The following is a 26,613-nucleotide window of genomic DNA, read 5'->3' as shown; positions in this document are numbered from 1 at the left end:
GTCCTTCACTATCTCCCGGAGTTTGCTCAAATTCATGCCCACTGAGTCAGTGACGCTATAAATTACCATATGTGAAATAGATAGCTAGTGGGAAGCTACGGTACAGCACAGGGAACTCATCTCGGTGCTCTGTGATGACCTAGAGGAGTAGGTGGGAGGGAGGTCCAAGAGGAAGGGGATATATGTAGACATATATGTAGTGTGTGTGTGTGTGTGTGTGTGTGTCTATGTGTGAAAGTGCTGGTCGCTCAGTTCTGTCCAACTCTTTGTGACCCCATGAACTACAACTCACCAGGCTCCTCTGTCCATGGGATTTCCCAGGCAAGAATACTGGAATGGGTAGCCATTCTCTTCTCCAGGGAATCTTCCCAACCCAGGGATTGAATCCAGGTCACCTGCATTGCAGGCAGATTCTTTACTGTCTGAGCTACAGGGAAGCCCCTGATATGTATGTCTTGAAACCCCTGATAAATATATCTGATTCACATTGTTGTACAGCAGAAACTAACACACCATTGGAAAGCAATTATCCTCTGATAAAAAATATTTGTTATTCTACATTAAACTAATACTCATCCTTTTAAACTTCCAGTTCACACATAGTAAAAAGACAAGTTATACCCCTTGCATGTGATTGTTGCTTCTAACATATGTTGAGCTCTTATCATTTCCTGCAGCTGCAAGAAGGACAGAACTAGCTGGTCCACGATGGCCTGCAATCAGTTAAATACAGATGTCCACATGCATATATCCCCCTCTACACCTTAAAGGTAACTTATGTTGAGTAAACAGAACAATGATCACATTTACCCTCAACACAGTTGGCTTTGCCTAAGAGAACTTTGTCACAGAAGTCATTTAACATGGAGCTTCAGTCATGTCAGATCAAAATATGGTCCTTCACAAGAGAAATCAGTGATACCACTGCTACTGTGCTTGTCTTTCCACATCCCACTTTGCCAGCTCTGAAGAACTCTGCAGCCTGAGGGAACCAGAGGCCCTCCAGGAAAACTCGGTGCACTTTGGGGGACACTCAGTGATGTCTGGGACATTGCTTTAGGCATTTCACTGACTTGAGTGTGCTGGCAAATGAGAGCAAGTGTATTTCACTTAAAGTCAGGTTCCAGAAAGTAAGTAAACCCTCCATATCCCCCTAGGGGGTACATCAGCAGCCCCCAAGTCCCTTCAACCCTGCGACATTCATGGTCAGGCTCTAAAATCTGAGTTAAGGCAGTGATGGAGACTGAAGCTTAGGCTGATATGCACCATTCTCTACACGATTTACATAGTATTTCTTCTAAATATCTCATGTTTACTTTTGAATCCGCAATTCTAAACGATTAAAAATATGTTAAAAGGAATGCAATGAAAAGACTCCTTCAAGCCCCTGTTACCCACCTACAGGGTGCCATTGTCATGGGTTTCTGATGTCTCCTTCCAAAGTAGAAATGCATAAAAATAAAGGTAAGTATTAATATATATTCTTATTTTCTCCCCTTTTAAGAGCAAAAGGAAAACTCTAATCATATTGTTCTTCATCTTGCTCCTTCAGCTAATACTATAGCTTGGACATCTTTCCATATCAATATATAGAAAGTTTCTTCACTTGCATATGTCAAAGTAGATACCATATTTTTATCAACCACTTCACCATCGGTAGATATTGTGTTAATTTACAGTCTTCTGCAATTACAGAGAGTGCTGTAATTCTTGTAGTACATCTTTTCAACATCTGCCAGAATACCTGTGGGATAAGTGACAGGAAGTGTGATTACTGGGCCTCAGAGTAGATGTCTTCTTTTGTGTCTTTGCTCCCAAACCTTGAAAGCCTAACCCTTAGTGCAATGATATTTAGAAGTGAGGACTCTGGGGGGAGATCAGATTATCAGGGCAGAGCCCTCAAGAATGGACTAATCCTCTTACAAAGGAGGCTTCCCTGGTGGCTCAGTGGTAAAGAATCTGCCTGCCAAGCAGGAGATGCAGGTTCGATCCCCAGGTCGGGAAGATCCCCTGGAGAAGGAAATGACAACCCACTCCAGTATTCTTGGCTGGGAAATCCCACGGACAGAGGAGCCTGGCAGGCTACAGTCCATGGGACTACGTAGTCCATGGCAGGCTACATGCAAACAGTCGGACACAACTGAGCAACTAACAACAACAACTTATTAAGGAGACCCCAGAGAGTTCCCTCGCCTCTTCTGCATGTGAGGACACAGGAAGAAGTCCATCTGTGAACCAGGAAGAGAATCCTCACCAGACACCAAGTCTGTTCGCTGGTGCCTTGACCTTGGACTTCCAGTCTTTCCAGACTGTGAGAAATAAATGTCTGTTGATAAGCCACCCATTTTGTGGTGTCCTGTTGCGGCAGCCCAAACGGAGTAAGGCAGTCTCTTATTCATATTTTAAAGTTTCCTCCACCTGAATTTGCACATTTTGTGTTTTATTCCTGTTTTTTCTTTGGATTGCAACTATAAAAAGGTCTTTGCTTCCATTATATCTTCTAACTGGCTACTGTTCACCTATATGAAAGCTATTGATTTCTATATAATTTTGTGCTTTATTCCTTTAGTAATTCTCTTATAGTTTCAAAAATTGATTAACTGGTTCATGTTAGTTTCCCAAGTATTCATTTTTATTGTCTTCCAAATAGAGTGATGGTTCTATATCTTCCATTTTTAAATATGAATTTTTTTCTTTTGTCAAGTTTCATATTTAATTCTACAGTGAAATATTAATAATATTGGTGGGCATCCTAGATTTGATTCTGATTATTTAATGGGAATGTGTCTAGTGCTGGCTTTTAAACTGAGATACTCATATTTTATCAAGTTAAAGTTGTGTCCTTATATTCCAACTTTACTGATTATTTCATTGAAAATGGCTATTGAGTTTTAAAAATTTCATTTGAGAGATGGTATGGATAACCATAAGATTTTTCTACTAACATGATAAGTTATGTTATGTTCCCTACTATTGAATCATCCTTGAATTCTAGGATAGGTCTAATGTGATTATAATTAATGTGCTGCTGAATTCCATTTGTTAATATTTTATTTATAGTTTTGGAATTACTATTCATAAATAAGATCTGTTGACAGAACTTTTAAATTTTTCATCATATTTGGTATTAATATTATATTTGCTTTAAAAAATAATTTGGAGAGAGTTTTCTTAATGCTCTGCAATGGTTTCCAAAACCTTGAAATTCTTTCCTCTTTAGTTTTGATAGAATTTCCCTGTGAAGCTAACTCTTTGTTATCACTCTGATTTTTCTATGAAAATAAGGCATTTTAGATTTTTCTCTATTTTCTCTGGTGTCAGCTTTGATAGATTATGAGAGAGTCATTTCCTAGGCAGGTTGATAAGAAGTCTAGGGGTCTCCAAGGAGAGAGGGGTCTGGAATTCTCAAGGAGGAAGAAAGGACAAACTTTTTTCCCTCTACATTCCTTAGGATTATATAACAATAATGTATCCTACTTGAAGACAGTCTCTGGATTAAACCTTGTGGCTAGTCCTGTTATCTTAAAATGTAAATTATGGGAGTAGGTCTGGTGAGGTCTTTACAACATCCAGACATTCTTTGGATTCATTGGAGAGTATATAACTCCATTGCTAACACTAGCAAGGGGGTACTCTTTCTGCCGCCTTCTGATGTCTATGTCAGAAGCTTCCTCTATCTCCTTTATACTTTAATAAAACTTTATTACACAAAAGCTCTGACCAATCAAGCCTCGTCTCTGGCCTCGGATTGAATTCTTCTCCTCCGGAGGCCAAGAATCCTGGCATCTTTGCGTGATTCAGCAACAACCTTTCAGTTACATTTTCCTGGAAAATTATCCATTTTTTCCAGGTATTGAAATCAGTTTCAGAATTGAGCAAAGTGGTCTCATTCTTTTAATTTTCTCTATTCCTTTGGTCCACTCCCCTTTTTGTTTCTTATTTTTTTTATGTTGAATTTTTTACCTCCCATGAAAAGTAGCTTTTCCAGTAATTCATATATTTTTCTTAAAAATCGTTTTTAAATTTATTTATTGGTGCTATAGGTTTTCTCTTTTCTAACTCGTGAAATTCTTTATGAGCCTTTAATAACCTTTATCATTATTATAGGGCAGGCAGTGTTGTAGGTCTTTTTCTAATTTTTTAAATGTTTTTCATCATTTTTGACATGTGTTTTTAATGTTATGAACATTTAATTATGCACTGCTTTAGCTATTCCCCATAATTCTCATATGTAGTGTTTTGCTACAATTATATTTTAGGCCAGTATACTACCCAATAGAACAATCTGTGACAATGGAGATTTTCTATAACTACACCATCTAGTGTGATAGCTACTAGCCTCTGGTAGCTATTGAGCTGTTAAAATGTGGTTTGAATGTGTGAGAGGGAAACTCATTTTTCAATTTAATTTAGTTTTAAGCAGCCACGTATGGCTGGTTGTTAACCATATTAGACAGAGACTATCTGTTTTGTAGTTTTCATTTGTATTTCATCTTTTACCCAAAAACTATATGGTTTATTGAAGTAGTCAAGAGGTAAGGATTTTAAATATTGTTTTCAGGTTTACATGCAGTATGTAGACTTATATCTTTCATTTTACTTAATTTATATATCAGTGTATATTTGTTCTACTCATTTCTTCTTTGGAGATTCTAACTGCATCTATGTTGAATTTCCTTACCATTTTTATCTGCTATTTTCTCTCTAATGCTTTAAAAATATTCACTATTTTATTTTATTCAATTTTTATTTCTTTAGGAATTTCTTTAGATCCCTGAGAAACCTTTCTGTCTTTTTCACAGTGTTGATTCTCTCTTGTGATCTGTAGATTTCCTTTTCATTTTTGTAAGGGTTTGTTTTTCTTCTATTTCTCTTCTGAGTTCTGCCCATTGATTTTTTTTTTTAAGTTTTGCCTTAGACTTTTATTTAATTTATCTGACTGTGCCATGCAGCTTGGGGAATCTTAGTTCCCTGACCAGGTATCAAACTCACACCGTTAGCAGTGAAAGCAAGGAGTCCTAACAACTTGCCAGCGAATTCCCATTATAACCTACATTTTTTTTCATGCTATTCTCCCAAAGTGCTTGAATTTCTACTTTGTGGTCTTTCTTCTTAGAAGCAATTGCTTTCTTAAGCTGTTTAGAAAAGTTTGACATGTTTGAAAGTGAAAGTCATTCAGTCATGTCCAACTCTTTGTGACCCCACAGATCATACAGTCCATGGAATTCTCCAGGCCAGAATACTGGAGTGGGTAGCCATTCCCTTCTCCAGAGAATCTTTCCAACCCAGGGATCAAACCCAATTCTCCCACATTACAGGTGGATTCTTTACCAGCTGAGCCACCAGGGAAGCCCTAAGCTCTTTAAAATCATGGTAAAATATTCGGTCTCAACTTATCTTTGCTACGTGGGTTGGAAAGCTTTGCAGATCACCACACTTTCATTTACATCTTTTCTTTGCTTTTTTTTTTTTTTCCCACTGATCTTTGGAAAGTTGAATTTCCAAGAATACTCCTAAGTAGAGATGAAGCAGGATGGTTTTTTAGGCTTCATGACAGTGGGCTTACCTTTCTTCACTCCCACGAAGACTAACTGCTCCTTCCCTGTGAATATTATTTTTCTGTGTAGGTTTGTGTTTCCATTCTCCTTTGCAAGTCTGAACCAGATTGATGCGTTATGTCCTCTGCCATCAGCTGTCCTCATCCTGGAACAGCATACCCATTGTTATACACAAGGAATACAGCTTTTACACTATCAGCCATGGCATTTTTTTTTTTTTAGCCATGGCATTTTTAATGGCTCTTTCTTGGCCATAGCTCTTTGATGGCTCTTGCTTTTTATGGTTCCATCAACACTCTCTGAGCTCCTTATTTTCATTTCTTCCCATCTGCTTCTGTCTAATCTTGGGGTTTTGAAAGTCCCTGTAAGTATTGGTGGGCTACAGTATATAGGGCTGCAAAGAATCGGACATGACACACAAGTATTTTCAAGCCCACAGATTACCTGACTTCTAAATTCCAGAGACAACTGAATTTGTACAATTTAAAATACTCCTAGTTGCCTTTGTTTGCTTTTTCATAAGAAGAGGAGGAAAGCACTGATTACAATGTCATATTCATAAGAAAATCTTCAAGTTTTTAATGGAATCTCTGATTTCACCACCTTTCTTTTCCTATCCCCCATTTTACTATTTCGACTCATCAGTATGCAATTTCTTTACTGACATTTGACTATCCTGGATAAGCTCTTTCCCCATTAACCTTTTCTTCCTGAAAACCGGGTGTCTCACTGTCATTTTTGCACATTAATTTATGTTCAAACTTGAAAATTTCTCTCTCCCACTTCCTTCCTTAGTTTATCAAAAAGTTTGGAAATACATAATATATAGACTGTACATTAACTGAATTATCATTGTTTTCACTGTACTTAATCAGCACCTAATACTGACAGTTGGTTCACTGATTATTTTCAACAGTCATGCAACAGTGCTCACTATAGAAATAGTGGTCCCTTGATTTCCAAGAAGTTTATGAACTGCTGAAATCACCTGATTTTTTTCTATCATCAATTAATTTAATTCAAACAATGAAATGAGAGATAATAAGAGGCAGTCTTGAAGTTGAGTTGCAAACAATTCACCAGTGAGTAGCTATTTTTATCAAAAGAGCCAAGAAGATAGCAAGCGACTTGAGCTGTGGTTTTAGAACTCTGGTTTTAGAGCTCCGGTTTCCTGTGTGCGCACTCTGCCCCCACTGCTATAAAAGGAAATGTTTGATGTCCTCTGATTATCCTGGTGTTCTCTCCCCACTACCACTCACCCATGGGTTAATGCTTAGGCACTGTATTGAAAACGTCAGGCTTAATTTCCAGCACGTGGGGGGACCAATGCAACTCCATCTTCTACCCACTCTCCCCAATGCCTTCTCTGGGTCTGGTTGCTCTCATCTGGTCCCTCATCCTGTGCCCACTTTCATCTCCTTGCCTCCATCCTTGGAACTAATGCTCTGGGTGACAGTGAGACACCCGGTTTTCAGGAAGAAAAGGTTAATGGGGAAAGAGCTAATCCACAAATCCATTTTCAATGTATCTTCACTCCTGGCACTGTTTTCAGGATTTTACTTGACTCTGCCCAATGCAGCTTTCCTAAGCCCACCCTCACGTAGAGATGCAGCTCCCAGAACAGTCCAGGTAAGTACTCTGCCCTTGGTTCTTCCCGGCTCACATAGTCATGCTGTGATTGTCTGTAAATCTACTTGATGTTCATGGACTGCATCTCAACATGCATCCCATGCTTCCTAAGTGGTGCAGGTGGCACTGCCAGGGATGAGGGTCTTGCTTTTCTTCAGATTCAAATTCACTCCTAAGGACTGTATTCTTTTAGAGACAACTAATTTTTTTATGCCCTTTGCCTCTGTTTTATGTTTACTTCTGAAGACTGGTACTTGAAAGGGCTTCTAGAGAACACTGTCTCACCCTCAACCTCTCACACACCACCACCCCCCACACACACACACACACACACACACACACACACACACACTCATACTATGCACACACCTCACAGGAAACAGAAACTTGTTTCTATTTGGGGTTCCAAAATACAGCTTTGAGATTGAAGTCAGGGAATATGCTATTGCTACTCATATTTTCTACAATAGGAAATAAGTGTAAATATACACCTGTTGCTGTTGTGCAGCCGCTAAGTCATGTCTGACTCTTTGTGACCCCATGGACTGTAGCCCACCAGGCTCCTCTGTCCATGGGATTTCCCAGGCAAGAATACTGGAGCAGGTTGCCATTTCTTTCTCCAGCAGATCTTCCCCACCCAGGGATCGAACCTGCATCTTCTGCATTGCAGGTAGATTCTTTACCCCTGAGCTACCAAGGAAACCCCAAATATCCACCTACACCCCAATTTTGTTTTCAGAAACAGACTGTGAGCAAGTCAAGGAAGTGGAAAACTCCTTGAATAGAGTTCTTGGAAGTTAAATCTCAGTGATCCCTGTTTGCCCATGAGACACTTTGTAGTACTAAATTGTTTATCTCTGTGACAACAGGGCCAGAGTGCCAGATTTTTTTCTTTTTTACTTCATAATTAAAGTATATATCCCAATAACCCATAACTCTTCATTTTCTGGGCCAGAACTAGGTCATGGGCTCTCCTATTTTGGGGACTAATTGCTTTTACAATGTGGGCTATGTGTTACTTTAAAACCCAGCTTCTCACTTGCTAGTCATATGACTTTCAGTTCAGTTCAGTCGCTCAGTCGTGTCCAACTCTTTGCGACCCCATGAATCGCAGCACGCCAGGCCTCCCTGTCCATCACCAATTCCCAGAGTTCACTCAAACTCATGTCCATCAAGTCAGTGATGCCATCCAGCCATCTCATCCTCTGTCGTCCCCTTCTCCTCCTGCCCCAATCCCTCCCAGCATCAGGGTCTTTTTCCAATGAGTCAACTCTTCACAGTGAGGTGGCCAAAGTATTGAAGTTTCAGCTTCAGCATCAGTCCTTCCAATGAACACCCAGGACTGATCCCCTTTAGGATGGACTGGTTGGATCTCCTTGCAGTCCAAGGGACTCTCAAGAGTCTTCTCCAACACCACAGTTCAAAAGCGTCAATTCTTCGGCGCTCAGCTTTCTTCGCAGTCCAACTCTGACATCCATACATGACCATGGGAAAAACCATAGCCTTGACTAGACGGACCTTTGTTGGCAAAGTAATATCTCTGCTTTTGAATACGCTATCTAGGTTGGTCATAACTTTCCTTCCAAGGAGTAAGCGTCTTTTAATTTCATGGCTGCAGTCACCATGTACAGTGATTTTGGAGCCCCAAAAATAAAGTCTGACACTGTTTCCACTGTTTCCCCATCTATTTCCCATGAAGTGATGGGACCAGATGGCATGATCTTAGTTTTCTAAATGTTGAGCTTTAAGCCAACTCTTTCACTCTCCTCTTTCACCTTCATCAGGAGGCTTTTTAGTTCCTCTTCACTTTCTGCCATAAGGGTGGTGTCATCTGCATATCTGAGGTCATGGATATTTCTCCTGGCAATCTTGATTCCAGCTTGTGCTTCTTCCAGCCCAGCGTTTCTCATGACGTACTCTGCATCAGTTCAGTTCAGTTCAGTTCAGTCGCTCAGTCGTGTCCAACTCTTTGCGACCCCATGAATCGCAGCACGCCAGGCCTCCCTGTCCAACACCAACTCCCATAGTTCACCCAGACTCACGTTCATCAAGTCAGTGATGCCATCCAGCCATCTCATCCTCTGTCATCCCCTTCTCCTCCTGCCCCCAATCCCTCCCAGCATCAGAGTCTTTTCCAATGAGTCAACTCTTCTCATGAGGTGGCCAAAGTATTGGAGTTTCAGCTTTAGCATCATTCCTTCCAAAGAACACCCAGGGCTGATCTCCTTCATAATGGACTGGTTGGATCTCCTTGCAGTCCAAGGGACTCTCAAGAGTCTTCTCCAATACCACAGTTCAAAAGCATCAATTCTTCGGCACTCAGCCTTCTTCACAGTCCAACTCTCACATTCATACATGACCACAGGAAAAACCATAGCCTTGACTAGACAGACCTTTGTTGGCAAAGTAATGTCTCTGCTTTTGAATATGCTATCTAGGTTGGTCATAACTTTCCTTCCAAGGATTAAGCATCTTTTAATTTCATACAAGTTAAATAATCAGGGTGACAATATACAGCCTTGACGTACTCCTTTTCCTATTTGGAAAAGGTCTGTTGTTCCATGTCCAGTTCTAACTGTTGCTTCCTGACCTGCATACACGTTTCTCAAGAGGCAGGTCAGGTGGTCTGGTATTCCCATCTCTTTCAGAATTTTCCACAGTTTATTGTGATCCACACAGTCAAAGGCTTTGGCATATGACTTTAGGGAGGTTAATTTCTTAAATCCCTTGTATTTGAGTTTCTTCACACGTAAAAATTTCAGAGAATTTACCTCAAGAGAGTCTGAGACTTATGGTTAACAAAGGGGGAACACTGAGGGAAGGGATAAATTGGGAGACTGGGATTAACACACACACGCTGCTGCTGCTGCTGCTGCCGCTAAGTCACTTCAGTTGTGTCCACCTCTGTGCAACCCCATAGACGGCAGCTCACCAGACTCCTCCATCCCTGGGGTTCTCCAGGCAAAAACACTGGAGTGGGTTGCCATTTCCTTCTCCAGTGCATGAAAGTGAAAAGTGAAAGTGAAGTCGCTCAGTCGTGTCTAACTCTTAGGGACCCCATGGACTTCAGCCTACCAGGCTCCTCCGTCCATGGGATTTTCCAGGCAAGAGTACTGGAATGGGGTGCCATCGCCTTCTCCACACACACACACGCTACTGTTTATAAAATAGATAATCAACAAGGACCTATGGTAGAGCCCAGGGAACTCTACTCAATATTCTGCAGTAACCTACATGGGAAAAGAACCTGAAAAAGAATGGATATACTTTTATACGTATAACTGAATCACTTTGCTGTATACCTGAAACTAACACAACATTCTAAATCAATTATACTCCAAAGTAAAATAAAAAATTAAAAAAAAGAAAGATCTGAGAGGATAACATCACATTGTGTGTTGAAATTGCCCAATAATGACAAACACATGGACGGAGCTCAGAATACACTTCTCTTTGCTTCTTCTTCACCTCTATGGAGTTCCTGACTGTGGCTGATGGGGGCTGTTCCTTACAAAGAGTAAGTCAAATCATTAGTCTGTAAACCCTAAAATTTGTACAGTGCTAGATGTCAATTATGTCTCAATAAAACTGGAAAGGAAAAGAAAAAATGAGATTGAGTTAGTTGGGTAAGTGAGAGAAGCGCATTTCAACAAGGCATCGAGGACACAGACAGCCATGGTCACTGCACAGAACTTCCTTTATTATAACAAGGCCACTGGTCAGGGCAGGCTTCCCAGGTGGCTCGGTGGTAACGAATCTGCCTGCGAATGCAGGAGACACGGGTTCGATCCCTGGATCGGGAAGATCCCCTGGAGGAGGAAATGGCAACCCACTCCAGTATTCTTGCCTGGCGAATCCCATGGACAGGGGAGCCTGGCAGGCTTACAGTCCATGGGGTTGCAAAGAGTCAGACACAACTTAGTGACTAAACAACAACAACAATAGCTGTTCAGGGAGCAAAAGGAGAATTGTTGACAGAAGAAAGGCCAGATAGAAGTGCAGGGACAAGATCATACTGGAATTGGTCATTCTAAAGGTTTTGTTTTATTTTTTTCTCATCTGGTGGATGACACATAATCAGAATTAGAAGTTTCCAGATCGTTCCAAATGTAGATTCCAGGTTATCGACCATTCTGTATAGACTTGCAAGGCTACTAGGTTCCAGGCACTTTTCTGTTTACATTTCTGAACAAAAGTCCCCTTTATTACCGGCTTACCTCCTGGCATGGAGAGGCAGACAATGAACAAGAAAGCACTTGTGTGTGTGTGTGTGTGTGAGTATGTGAAATATTCCAGATGATAACCAAGGTGATGGAGAAAAATGAGGGTGTTCGGGAGGCTGTACTGATTAGGTGACATGTAGACAGATACTGGAAGAAGAAACACTGGAAATACCTAACTGAAAGGATTATGTAAAGTGTCTTACAGTTAATGGGCTTCCCTGGTGGTTCAGATGGTAAAGAATCTGTCTGCAGTGCAGGAGACCTGGGTTCAATCCCTGGGCTGGGAAGATCCCCTGGAGATGGGCGTGGCAAACCACACCATTATTCTTGCCTGGAGAATTCCATGAACAGAGGAGCCTAGAGGGCTACAATTTATGGGGTTGCAAAGAGTCAGACATGACTGAGTGACTAACACTATTTAAGTGTGTGCCCCCAGAGGAAAGTGCCTCACTTGGAAATGTAGCCAAAAAAGGATCCCCATGAAGGCTTTGGATGGAGGCCCCATTTCTCCCTGGAGATCTGTCCAGGCTTCTGTCCAGCAGGTTTGGTCACAACCAGCCTTATTACTGTGATTATGACCCCAAGGTTGATGATAAGGATGATGATACATAGGATAGTTTAGGGCTTGCTGGCAGTGTCTGTGCCCTGGAGGGTGCTTGGGGGCATAAAGCAATTGCAGTTTTCAAAGATCCCAAGCCTGGTCTCTTTGCAGGAGTAAGGAGAATAGAATAGAATTGCCAGCCCTAAACAGTGCTGGTGGCATCCCTTATAACTCTGCCATATCTCCTGGAAAACCAAAAAAAGGTTAATTCCACTTCCTCACCCTTTGGGTTTGCATCCTTCAGCCTATGGAGAGAGGCCTGTCTCCTCAGTTCTAAGGGAAGAGGAGGCTTGTTTGCAGGAACCAAACTTTGCTGCGCAGGAGGATACCCCGGGAGCTCTGAAAGCTTCAGTGCCCTGGTTGCTCCCCATACTAATTAATGCAGAACCCCTGGGGGCGAGACCCACATATCAGGGTTTTTAAAACCTCTCCAGGAGGATCCAGAGCCAAACGATGGTGAGGGGAATGGGGAAAGGGGGAGCTGGACCAACTCACAACAGCTCGGGAGATAGATCACATGCCTCTCTGCCCATGATAGAAGAAGGGATGGATCTGGTCTTTGTCCTCTGTTCCTGGAACAGAGCTTTAAAAGCCCTTGGAATTTCCCAAGTGACAGGAGTGTCTGTGTTATTTATCACAAACAGGATTCCTGAGTTCATGCTAATGAGATGACTCATTAGAGCTTACCCTAGGTACTTGTTCATTTGTATCCATTATACTAATTAAAAGATGCTAATCCTAAATTGTCCTAAAGCATTCTAACAAGTCACTGAACCAGAGGGGATTGTGGGAAACTCCTAAATTTGTGGTCAGCTGGGCAGAAGTGCAGGTGGCCTGGGAATACCTGGAATTTGTGGCTGGCTTCATAAGTGGGGACAGTCTTGTGAAGGAATTTGCCTTTCACTAGGGGGATCTGCCAGAGAAGGCAATGGCACCCCACTCCAGTACTTTTGCCTGGAAAATCCCGTGGACGGAGGAGCCTGGTAGGCTGCAGTCCATGGGGTCGCCAAGAGTCAGACATGACTGAGTGACTTCACTTTCACTTTTCACTTTCATGCATTGGAGAAGGAAATGGCAACCCACTCCAGTGTTCTTGCCTGGAGAATCCCAGGGGCGGTGGAGCCTGGTGGGCTGCCATCTATGGGGTCGCACAGAGTCGGACACGACTGAAGCGACTTAGCAGCAGTAGCAGCAGCAGGGGGATCTGCACTAACTGTTGGTTGTTAGTGTCAGAACTGAATTGAATTTCAGGGCCCCCAGTTGGTACCAGAGGCTTGGTATATGGTTGCCATTAGCAACATGTGCCTGTGTACATTAATTAATAAGATTAAAATACAGTTGCGCTAGTCATATCTCAAATACTTGCTAAAGGCTCTGAGAAATGGAGCATTTCCTGCCGTATCAATAAGCAAGGATGTCACGGTCATCAGCGAGTGCAGCCCCCCAGTGAGGCGCTCGTGAGCCCTCGGGGCACTCAAAAAGGAGAACACCTGCCATAGCAGCTTTAGGGCTGCAGCCACCCCCACTCCTGAAGGTGAACCCCAAGGGAGCTCAAGATATGAGAAACTGGCCCCAGATAGCTGAGATGCCTATGAAAGGAATGATTTCAGTGAGCCCAGACTCTTGCATCTTCCCATTTATAGAAAAGCACTAAATTTCTTAACTTGGGTATCTGGTTTCCTCTAATTAACAACAATCTTTTGATGTTAAGACTACCTGCCCTTTGTTGCAAAAGTTCTATATAACCTGGCTCCTCCCCTTGTCTCCTTGGAGAAGTTCTTTCAGGGTTACTTGAAATGCTGTCTCTCCAGCTTGAAGTCCTAAAAATTGCCACAAAATAAAATAATAACTCTCAACTTTTAGATTGTGCCTATTTATTAAGGCAACAGCTACTGTGTTGCATATTGAGAATATTTCTGTCATCACAGAAGATTGTGCACCAGGTCTGGCTTAGCTTGCTCCAGCATTAAGAATTGCAAGAAAAGGTGGTGTGTGTAAGGGGGCCATCGCTCTATGAATGCACCTTTTACCTTGAACTGAGTTTCTAAGCCTCTGTGTTTTCCAGCTCTTGTTCCTAATCTCTACTTTCAATGACCTAATTAAATTCTCAGTGTGATTCATTTCTTTAGGTATGTCAATTCCTGCAATTTATTGCAAAAAAAAAAAAAAAATGAGCCTTATCCCATAAGAATTAAACCTGAAAGTTTGATAGCAGAGGAACAACTGAATCTTCATTTTAAATTAATGGTGGAAAAATGGATACAAAAAAGGTCAGAGAATTCCCAAACAGTGGCTTCCTGGACAGTGTGGTGTGTGTTCATACTCTTAAATGAATTATGGGTCAATAAGGAAGAAGTATTAGACAAATTAGAGAAAATTTTCAGAAGGATGGGACAGTTGGCAAGGGGAGAGTTCCAGGTGGAAATTGTACTGATGGATTAATTATCTCAGAAATCTCATAACTTGTTGATTAATTTCCGAAAATTAAATTAATTAAACACAAAGGGACATGGATTCAGATATATGCCCACTCCATCACTTTCATGCAAGTTACAAAACCCTTTAAATCTGATACCTTCTTAAAATTGAAGTGCAGGTGATTTACAATGTTGTGTTAGATTCTGGTGTACAGCTAAGTGATTAAGTTAAACATATATATATTCTTTTTTCTCTTTTTTTAAGTTTTGTGGGTTTTTTTTGGTCGTGGACCATTTTTAAAGTCTTTATTGCATTTGTTACCATATTGCTTCTGCTTTTTGTTTTGGTGTTTGGGGCAAGAAGCTTTCAGGATCTTAGTTTCCCAAGCAGGGATCAGACCTGCACAGGAAGGGGAAGTCTTAACCACTAGACTGCCAGGAAAGCACTAGAAAAGCACTATATATATATATATCATATTCTTTTCCATGATGGTTTATTACATTATTAAATCTGATACTTTATTTCTAAACCAGAAATTAGAAAAGAGGTTTGTTGTGCCTTAGCTAAGATAAGGCGTACAAATTGTTTAGCATGGTACCTGGCACATAGAATACTATTTACATACCAGCTATAATGGCTATTTGTCTTAGCCATCTTATTGCCAAACAAATGGGAGCGGGAAGTAGCAGAGTCAGACCTATCGAGAGAGAATTAAAATGAGATCTTTTCTAATTGTAAAGCTCTGTAGTGTATGATTTTTTTAAAGGATGAAATCACTGTACCTCGCCATTGTTGGGGTTATGATAGAATAACAACATCAAAAAAAATCACCCATTTGAAGAATTGGAATTCCTAAAGCACTTTTAATTTCCAAGCGTGCATGCTTTTCAAGCAGAACTCTCAAAGCACCTGTGGTATTAAGCGTTTCTCTTTCAAGAGAGCAGCATGGTTTCTTCAAGGCAGATCATTTTGCATCATGCATCGCCATGGTGCTTTTTCTCCTGATCCCAACATGTGTTTTTACATCGTGTTTAATTTAGGAAGATTATAACCAATGATCAATCCTTGCTCCCACCTGGGTTCCTCGTCATCTGTATTGTTGTATAAAGCTTTTGATGTTTTCATACTCTATAGATTTTTAAAAGTATTTCTGATTACCATTTAGGGCTTACAAAAGTCAAAGATCACTCACTTTCATCATCTTCTTTTCCCAAATTGTCCCTAGATCCCCCCAAAATGACTTTTTCGATGTCTGTTTCCCTGATAGGCTTAAAAACTAAACAGGAAACTTCTAACTGTAACCCTGTAGCCCTGGCAGCTAAAATGATGTGAGTCCATTGCAGGGACTTGCTAATTATTCTTTAAATTTTTTTGAACTATTTTGTTTTTCCTACTCCACTGATTAAAAGCAATTTTATAAGCCACAGGGATAAGAACAATCAAAGACTGACCATGACCTTTCCAGTCCTACACATCTGTAGTATTGTGCAACCTGGACAATATGACTTGTAAACACCACTGGTTTTGCTCACACACACACACACACACACGCACACTGGCTATAGGGTATGTGCTCTGTGCTTTCAAAGACAGCAGCCTAGGTCTTAGTTCCTAGGCTGAGACGGAAGAGGTCAAAGAACTGGGATGACTCTTCTTCATGAAGACCCTGCTCTTGGTCACTTCCCCTACATTCCACGTCCTCTTGGGAGTGTGGAGACCAGGAAAGGAAGACACAAGTTTCCAAGAGTCAAGCAGCTAACCACTGGTTATTGTCCACAATCCCACAAAGAAAGCTTGAATTCTGGGTAAATGGTTTGAACCCTAAGCAATTAGAAAAATCATTGATCTTTACATGGTTCTTTTTCTTCTTTTTTTTATATTATTATTATTATTTACTTTACAATATTGTATTGGTTTTGCCATATATCAATATGCATCTGCCACGAGTTCCATACACGTGTTCCCATCCTGAACCCCCCTCCCACCTCCCTCCCCATACCATCCCTCTGGGTCATCCCAGTGCACCAGCCCCAAGCTTCCTGTATCCTGCATCGAACCTGGACTGGCGATTCGTTTCTTATATGATATTATACATGTTTTAATGCCATTCTCCCAAATCATCCCCCCTCCCTCTCCCACAGAGTTCAAAAGACTGTTCTATACATCTGTGTCTCTTTTGCTGTCTCGCATACAGGGTTGTCCTCATACCCCAATGTTCATCGCAGCACTGTTTATAATAGCCAGGACATGGAAGCAACTTAGATGTCCATCAGCAGATGAATGGATAAGAAAGCTGTGGTACATATACACAATGGAGTATTACTCAGCCATTAAAATGGAATTTAGAAAGATGGTTACATGATTCTTTGTAATCTGACTCTTTCTCCTTTCTTCTGCTAGGAAGTTCTAGCAGAGAATAAGAAAAAGCAAATGTGAGAACATTCCTGCCTGGGGTCAGGGAGGGAAGACACAGTCCTGTGGGCAGTGAGGAGACCCATACAGATAAGCTTGCCCGGGACACCACAGATGGAGGGCAAGCTTCACACATGAAAGCCAGATTGGTCAGAAAATAAACACATTTTGAATCTATCTTCCAACCAGAAGATGATTTCAGAATCAATTTATTTCACAAGTGTTCAAGAATTTCTTTAAGCCTTAAAGCTCAAAATGAGTCTCTAAGAGTTAGTTCAAAGTATCCAGAATGTCAGTGTCAACTCCCTTCCCACAGCATTATATTACCTTTCAGTGCTCTTTACACGGACTTCCCTGGTGGTTCGGTGATAAAGAATCCGCCTGCCAATCAGGAGACATGAGCTCTCTCCCTGGGTTGAGAAGATCCCGTGGAGGAGGGCATGACAACCCACTCCAGTATTCTTGCCTGGGAAACCCCATGGACAGGGGAGCCTGGCAGGCTACAGTCCATGGGGTTGCAAAGAATCAGACACCACTTAGTGATTAAACAGCAGCAGCAAGAGCAGCCCTTTACACACACACAAACACACACACAGAGTCACCTTGCTGTTAGAGCATTGCTTTCTGACTTTTCCATATTTCCATGATATCATAAGATGTTACTTGGGAACATAATAAAAGAAGCATTAAGTGGAAACCTTCAGGCTTGAGGAGGTGCAGGTTTCCACAAACACAGGCAAATCTTCTTAAACAAAACGTGCCTGAGCATGGTGAGAACTTGACCCGTGGCAACAGACCAAGTCACTCTTTTATGCTAGAGCCCAGGGTTCTGGAAGGCAAGGTGTTCTCAGAAAGCAAAGTTTTAATAAGGGCCACCTTATCTGCAGTAAAACTGCATGACATATGGCTCTTTCTAGAGTTCTGATGTGTGGGAGCTGCACTTGCCTTTCATGGAGATCCTCCAGAGCTGTCAGACAAGAGAAAAACTGATAACCCTCCTGTATTATACCTCAATGCCGGGAGCACACACGCAAGGCAAGGCAAGGCTGGGACAGAATTCTGAGGGTGCCCAGGCTCTGAGATGGAGAGGTCGTGTTTCTTCGATTGCTTGTGGGAACACCACAGACCCATTTATTAGAAGCAGACAGCTTATGAAATTGTGTGAAACAACAGGTGCCAGGAGAAAAGCCAGAGGCTCTACATGAGGCACTTGGACACTGCTCTGGAGAGAGTGGAGACCGAATTGATGTGGTCTGCATTTCTCTTTAGACCCAAATCAATCAGCGTCTTCCAAGCAGATTATCTCAGCATGCTCCTCCAAACAGTTTTCATCTAAAGTTATTGATGATTTTGCTTTTAACCGAGAAACAGGATGAAATGGAGAAAAACTGTGACTCAGAACAGGCAGGAACATAAGAAGCAGTTTAAAGGAAAAATAAATAATCAGAATACCTAGTGACACTTCATTTGGAGTCTTGGGAAGTGAAGTGTTATATATAATGAAATTTTCCAGATAAAGGCAGTTTGTCCATTTCACACCCAAACTTTTAAACTTAAACCATATGTGATAAAAGGATAAACACAACAAATGTCATATACACTCTTCTCTCTACCCACAAAAATGAAGCACCTTGAAACCTTTCTGAAGTTTTCTTAACTACATACATATATCTCCCATAACACGTAAGAACACTTTAATTCAAATATTTCTTTGCATTCCCCACAGTTTGGGTCTATGTTAAACAGAATATTCTATTCTTTTGTGGGTAAGAGACTAGTTCAGTCCATGGGGTCACTAAGAGTCGGACACAACTGAGCAACTTCACTTTCACTTTTCACTTTCATGCATTGGAGCAGGAAATGGCAACCCACTCCCTGCTGCTGCTGCTAAATCGCTTCAGTCGTGTCCGACTCTGTGCGATCCCATAGACAGCAGACTACCAGGCTCCTCCGTCCCTGGGATTCTCCAGGCAAGAACACTGGAGTGGGTTAACATTATCCAAAAATCTCTGTATGATGTCACAGGTGCAATCTGTCTTCCTAAAAGGCAAAAACACATGACCAGAAAGTGTGATTTTCTTCTTTTCCTTTTTAATATTGACTGAAATCTAGAGAATTCTCATGAGGCTTGCTGAAGGACTTAATTGAAAGAAAATCACAGGCCCCTTGTCACCTTCTCTGATGTCTGAAGAAAAGACACCTCCGGTCTTCAGTTTAGGGCTAGATTTTGGTAAACGACCAGCAAGCCAGCCCAGTTGTTAGAGAAGAGAAAAATAAATGAAACAGTATTCAAATATGGGAAAGAAAAGCAAATACAGCTGACTCTTGTCATCACTAAAACCTGGATGATTTCTTTCAGTTAGAAAAATAGAAAGTTTGTATGTTGAAGGATGTTATACGAGAATAGTTTCTGTTTAGGTGAGGTATTTATTTTTTTACTAGAATTGTGTTTATTTATTTTTGGCTGTGTTGGGTCTTCATTGCAGCTTGGTCTTTTCTCTAGTTCCGGCAAATGGGGGCTACTCTGTGTTGCGGTGCTCAGGCTCTCAATGTGGTGCTTTCTCTTGTGGTGAAGCATGTGCTCTAGAGCACTTGAGATTCTGCAGTTGTGGCACGTGGACTCAAGAGCACAGGCCCAATAGTTGTGGCAGAAATCCATGGACAGAGAATTCCATGTGCAGAATTCCATGGACAGAGGAGCCTGGCAGGCTACAGGCCATAGGGTCACAAAGAGTCAGACAGGACTGAGCGACTTTCACTTTCATATATATATATATATATATATCCTCTCCTTCTTGAGCCTCCTTCCCCATGCCCATCCTACCCCAAAGTTTAAAAAATGAAAGTGAAAGTCGCTTTGTTACCCCATGACTATATGGTCCATGGAATTCTCCAGGCCAGAATACTGGAGTGAGGAGCCATTCCCTTCTTCAGGGGATCTTCCCAACCCAGGGATCAAATCCAGGTCTCCTGCATTGCAGGTGGATTCTTTACTGTCTGAGCTACCAGGGAAGTGTCTTTTTTTTTTATATTTTATTTTATTTTATTTTTCATATCGCATTTTATTTTTTTTTTTTAACTTTATATAATTGTATTAGTTTTGCCAAATATCTAAATGAATCTGCCACAGGTATACATGTGTTCCCCATCCTGAACCCTCCTCCCTCCTCCCTCCCCATACCATCCCTCTGGGTCGTCCCAGTGCATGGAAGTGTCTTTTAAAATTAATTTTATAAATGAGGGGATTGGTGAAGAAAGTCAAATATAGAGGGAAAAAAAAAACAGATAATAAGGAGGAAGGAGAGTTATAGAAAAAAAAACAGCAAATGACAGAGGAGGAAAAGTTTTAAGTTAATATCGAGAGAAAAGGGGGTCTTCCCTGGCAGTCCAATGGTTAAGACATCTCAGACATCTCCTTCCAGTGCAGGGGGTAAGGGTTCAGTCCCGGGTGAGGGAACTAAGATCCCACATGCCTTGCAGCCAAAACACCCAAAACAAGAAACAGAAGCAATATTGTCACAAATTCAATAAAAGACTTTTTTAAATGGTCTATATTTTTAAAAAAATCTTTAAGACAGAAAAAGAGACAAAGATAGAAGCCATTATTGAGTCACAGGGGTAAATGTAAACTTGGAAGGTTTATGGAATTAAAGCATAGAGTAAACCCAACTAGGGATCAACCTGACCAAGGAGATAACACAGATCCCAATTTATTTCAAAGGCAGAAACAATCTGAAAGGGTCTCCCATCTAGTCACTGGAAGGCACTTTTCAAAGAGAAAGATCAAGTCCAAGGTCTCCGCAGAACATCCCACACTCTTGGGTTCTATCAGTAATGATGAATCAGCTAGACTCAGGTAAGCTCCTTCCTGTGTCATTTACCATGACACAAACATGTCTTTGCACTCAAGAGCTAAATCTCTCTAGATCATGGGAAACAACACAAAGTAAGCAAACCTACAAGACCTAGATCCTGTTTCTTAGTGCCAAGGTTCATGTTTCCTTTGTTCATTCATGCATCCATTCACTCATCCAACAAATATTGCTTGAGAGCCTGCTATCTGTCAGGCCAAGCTCTGCACCAGACCTGCAAGGTGGGCATAAGTCTATGGCACCTATGTGGTCACCTCCCATCACATGGGCCAGCCAGTGAATTGAAGAAGGTCATTACATTCATTCCAGTCTATCAGAGAAGTAAATTCTAGTACTTACTGTTGTGCTAATAAAATCCATGTACTATGAGGTCGATGTCATCAGAGTCAACTTTTAAGTGATCACAGATATTATAATTGTATGTAAATATGCTTCTTATGGGAAGAAAGGCATACATTTTATTATAACAAATTCTCAAAGTGTATCTTGGCATTCACAGTTTTCTGTTCAACCTATATGCTATATCTTTTCTTCTCACGATCTATGAGATACCCAAATAACCCATGGTGTTTTATATTGAGTTTAAAGTCATTCACATGTGAAATATATTTTATGCTTGCTCAGTCGCTTCAGTCATGTCAGACTCTTCATGACCCTATGGACTGTAGCCCACCAGTCTCCTCTGTCCATGGGATTTCCCACGTAAGAATACTGGAATGAGTTGCCATTTCCAACTCCAGGGTATCTTTTTGATCCAGGGATTGAACCCGAGTCTCCTGCATCTCCTGCATTGCAAGCCTTTACCCACTAGACCACCTGGGAAGCCCATCCTCAGTATTACACGATAGAAATTTCTAGCCTGATTTCATAACAGTTTGTCAAGAAAGCAATGAGGAGAGAGTGATTTCACACCAATAGCATTTGAATTGGTGTCCTCATCAAAGCTCTGAATCTATTAAATTACATTTTAAAAAGTTTAATATTTATCTTGTCTTACTGACACCATATCAGATGTGATCAGCTTTTAAGTCAAAACATTATGTTTTTAATTACACTACAAATGGCCTAAGATCTGGGTTTCAACATGCTTCTTTCTAGCTCTGTACCTCCTCTGCCTAAAGCCTGTGTCCTCAGCCAGAATTTAGTTGGCAGATGGGAGGATGATTCACGACAGAGAATGGGATTCGACTTGGCTTTTCTGCTGGCTGCACAGAACCCCAAAGAAGCCAAAACGTGTTTGTTTCCACAAAACAGGCAGTTTTCACGAAGTGACACATAGAGGAATGGCCACAAGGAGGACGATAGTCTGATATTTTCTCTGCAGTACGGCCTGTTGACTCAGTCAGTACACGCACCTCTACTCAGTAAGCAAACTGCACAAGGTCAAGAAGGTCCCACACTGAGGCCTGGCACAGTTGACCAAGTCTTCATCCACCGATGCGTAAGGGCTGAGAATTTGGGACAATTTTGTGATTAAACTCATTTCTAGTCACAGAACCTGTTTTTAGGAAAGAAGTGTTTACCTGTGGTTTTGATAAAACAACAACAACAACAAAAGATGATGCTACTAAGTAAGTCAGACAGAGAAAGACAAATACCATATGATAGCACGTGTATGTGAGCTTTCCAGGTGGCGCTAGTGGTAAAGAACCCACCTGCCAGTGCAGGAAACATAACAAACATAACAGATCTTGTTTGATCACTGGGTTGGGAAGATCCCCTGGAGGAGGGACTGGCAACCCACTCCAGCATTCTTGCCTGGAAAATCCCAGGGGCAGAGGAGACTGGTGGGCTATAGTCTATAGGGTTGTAAAGAGTTGGGCATGTATGAAGCAGCTTGGCATAGCACACGTATACAGGATATTGCTATTGCTAAGTCACTTCAGTCGTGTCCGACTCTGTGACCCCAGAGACGGCAGCCCACCAGGCTCCCCCGTCCCTGGGATTCTCCAGGCAAGAACACTGGAGTGGGCTGCCATTTCCTTCTCCAATGCATGAAAGTGAACAGTGAAAGTGAAGTCGTTCAGTCGTGTCTGACCCTCAGTGACCCCCATGGACTGCAGCCTACCAGGCTCCTCCGTCCATGGGATTTTCCAGGCAAGAGTACTGGAGTGGGGTGTCATTGCCTTCTCCGATCACGGGATATATATATATATATATATATATATATATATATATATATGTATATGGTATAAATGAACTTATTTACAAATCAGAAACAGGCTCACAGACATAGAAAAGAAACTTATGGTTACCAAAGAGGAAAAGGTAGGAGGAGGGATAAATTAGAAGTTTGGGATTAACATATACACATTGTTACTATTGTTGCTTCATTGTTAAGTTGTGTTCAACCCTCTTGCTATCCCATGGACTGTAGCCCACCAGTCTCCCCTGTCCATGGGATTTCCCAGGAGAGAATACTAGAGCTGGCTGCCATTTCCTTCTCCAAGAGATCTTTCCCACCCAGGGTTGGAGCCTGAGTCTCCTACATTGGCACTAGGATTTTTTTTTTTACCACTGAACCATCTGGGAAGCCCCAACATATACGCATGACAAAATTCTTAAAGAGATGGGAATCCAAGACCATTTTACCTGACTCCTGTGAAACCTGTATGCAGGTCAAGAAGCAACACTTAGAACCAAACATAACAAACTGGTTATTGTTTGGAATAACAAACTGGTTCAAAATTGGGAAACGGGTACATCAAGGCTGTATATTGTCACCCTGCTTATTTAACTTATATGCAGAGTACATCATGCTAAATGCCAGGCTGAATGAAGCGCAAGCTGGAATCAAGATTGCTGGGAGAAATATCAATAACCTCAAATATGCAGATGACACTACCCTTACTGCACAAAGCAAAGAGGAGCTAAAGGGCCTTTAATGAAGGTGAAAGAGGAGAGTGAAAAAGCTGGCTTAAAACTCAACATTCAAAAAGTGAAGATCATGGCATCCAGTCCCATCACTTCAAGGCAAATAGATGGGGAAACAATGGAAACAGTGAGAGACTATATTTTGGGGGGGCTCCAAAATCACTGCAGATGGCAACTGCAGTCATGACATTAAAATATGCTCGCTCCTTGGAAGAGAAGCTATGACAAACCTAGACAGCATATTAAAAAGCAGAGACATTACTTTGCCAACAAAGGTCCTTCTAGTCAAAGCTATGGTTTTTCCAGTAGTCATGTATGGATGTGAGAGTTGAACCATAAAGAAAGCTGAATGCCGAAGAATTGATACTTTTGAACTGTGGTGTTGGAGAAGACTCTTGAGAGTCTCTTGGACTGCAAGGAGATCAAACCAGTCAATCCTAAAGGAAATCAGTCCTGAATATTCGTTGGAAGGACTGATCCTGAAGCTGAAACTCCAATACTTTGGACACCTTATGCAAAGAACTGACTCATTGGAAAGACCCTGCTGCTGGGAAAGATTGAAGGTAGGAGGAGAATGGGACGACAGAGGATGAGATAGTTGGATGGCATCACTGACTCAACGGACGTGAATTTGAGTAGGCTCTGGGAGTTGGTGATGGACAGGGAAGCCTGGCGTGCTGCAGTCCATGGGGTTGAAAAAAGTCAGACACAACTAAGCAACTGAACTGAACTGTGCTATGCCCAAAGGTGATACTTTTTTTTTTTTTTTTTTAATTTTTTGGCAATGCTGTGCAGGATGCAAGATCTTATTTCTCAGACCAGGAAAGGAACCCATGCCCCCTGCAGTGGAACTGTGGAATCTTAACCACCGGACCACCAGGGATTTTCCCAGAGGTGGTGAAAAAAAAAGTGAAAGTGTTAGTTTCTCAGCCACAGGTTCCTCTGTCCATGGAATTCTCCAGGCAGGAATACTGGAGTGAGTAGTCATTCTCTTCTGCAGGGGATCTTCCTGACCCAGGGACTGAACCCAGGTCTTAAGCATTGCAGGTGGACTCTACCATCTGAACCACCAGGGAAGCCCCCACAGAGGTAGTACTTAAGCACAAATCTTTAGGAAATCAGGAAATAGGAAGACACAGAAGCCACCACTCTGGGACCCAGTGAAGGAGATTTACATGCCAAGATTCATTCTATTCTGCAAAGGACACCTGGAGAAAATTGTCAAACTTTTAACATCTCCCTAAAGTACTACACTTATAGAAATAAAGTTTGACAACCTTTTCAAAATTTTTAGAAGAAACCCACTAGATGAATAATTTACTAAGTCTATTTCAGGTCTGAGTTGACTTGGGTGTTTTTATTGTTGTGCTCTGTTTTATTTTATTTTTACTTTTAATTTATGGCTATATTATCATATGAAAGGTGCCCAAAAAAGAGCTAGAGTTGGAACAAGAAAATACCTTCCTATCAGTTGCTTCCTTTTTTCCCTCTCTGTGGAAACACATAGAAAAACAAGTACTTTGTGCATTACAGGCACCAAGAGAGACATTTGTTTTGCAGTGGGCAAAGGAAATGTTCTGAATTGTTGAATAAGAGACAAAATTTCTAGCAGTAACCCTGTTACTGTTTAGTCACTAAGCTGTGTCCAACTATTTGTGACCCTATGGATTGTAACCTACCAGGTTCTTGTGTCCTCCACTATGTTCTGGAGTTTGCTCAAATTCATGTGCGTTGAGTCAGTGACGCTGTGTAACCATTTCCTCCTCTGGCACTCTCTTCTTTTGCCTTCAATCTTTCCCAGCATCCAGGTCTTCTCCAATGAGTTGGCTCTTTGCATCGGGTGGTCAAAGTATTGGACCTTCAGTGTCAGTCCTTCCCGTGAATATTCAGGGTTGATTTTCTTTAGGATGGACTGGTTTGACCTCCTTGCAGTCCAAGGGACTCTCAAGAGTCTTCTCCAACACCACAGATTGAAAGTATCAATTCTTCAGTCTCAGCCTTCTTTATGGTTACATCCATACATGACTACTGGAAAAACCGTAGCTTTGACTACATAGATCTTTGTTGGCAAAGTGATGTCTCTGCTTTTTAATATGCTGTCCAGGTTCGTCATATTACTAACTTTCTTTCCAAGGATGTCTTTTAATTTCAATAATCCTGTCAAGTGTGTTAGTTACTCAGTCGTGTCTGACTCTTTGCAACCGCATAGACTATAGGTCACCCAACTCCTCTGTCCACGGGAATTCCCAGGCAAGAATACTGGAGTGGGTTGCCATTCCCTACTCCAAGGGATCTTCCTCACCTAGGGAACAAACTGGTGTCTCCTGCATTGCAGATAGATTCTTTACTGTCTGAGCCACCAGAGAAGCCCCATATGGACCTTTGTTGGCAAAGTGACGCCTCTGCTTTTTAATAAGCTGTCTAGGTTTGTCATACTAATAGCTTTCCTTCCAAGGGTGCCTTTTAATTTCAATAACCCTGTTCAGTTCAGTTCAGTCACTCAGCCGTGTCCGACTCTTTGCGACCCCATGAACCGCAGCACGCCAGGCCTCCCTGTCCATCACCAGCTCCTGGAGTTCACCCAAACTCATGTGCATCAAGTCAGTGATGCCATCCAGCCATCTCATCCTCTGTTGTCCCCTTCTCCTCCTGCCCCCAATCCCTCCCAGCATCAGGGTCTTTTCCAATGAGTCAACTCTTCGCACGAGGTGGCCAAAGTACTGGCCTCAGCATCAACCCTGCACATGGCCTCAAAGCTAAAGATGTTAAGTTTGTCTTTTCTGGCAAGGTAGTAGTGGGGGAAATGTGTGTGCTTCTCAGTACCTGACTTAGAAAGTTTAAGTAAAGATAAAAAATAACAGAAGACATTCTTCCATGCCAGTGCATATATAAATCATTGAATGCTCCACAGTCATCCATTTTATGTAATATAGTTAATCTTTAGTGGATGAACATTTGGTTTGTTTTCAGTCTTTTCCTCTTGTAGCCAAAGAACTGCAATAAATGTTTTGCATATATATCTGCGC

Source organism: Bos mutus, chromosome 13 (genome assembly GCF_027580195.1).
Source record: "Bos mutus isolate GX-2022 chromosome 13, NWIPB_WYAK_1.1, whole genome shotgun sequence".
NCBI lineage: Eukaryota > Metazoa > Chordata > Mammalia > Artiodactyla > Bovidae > Bos > Bos mutus.
The sequence above is the reverse complement of the archived record's forward strand: the minus strand, read 5'-3'. Positions refer to the sequence as shown.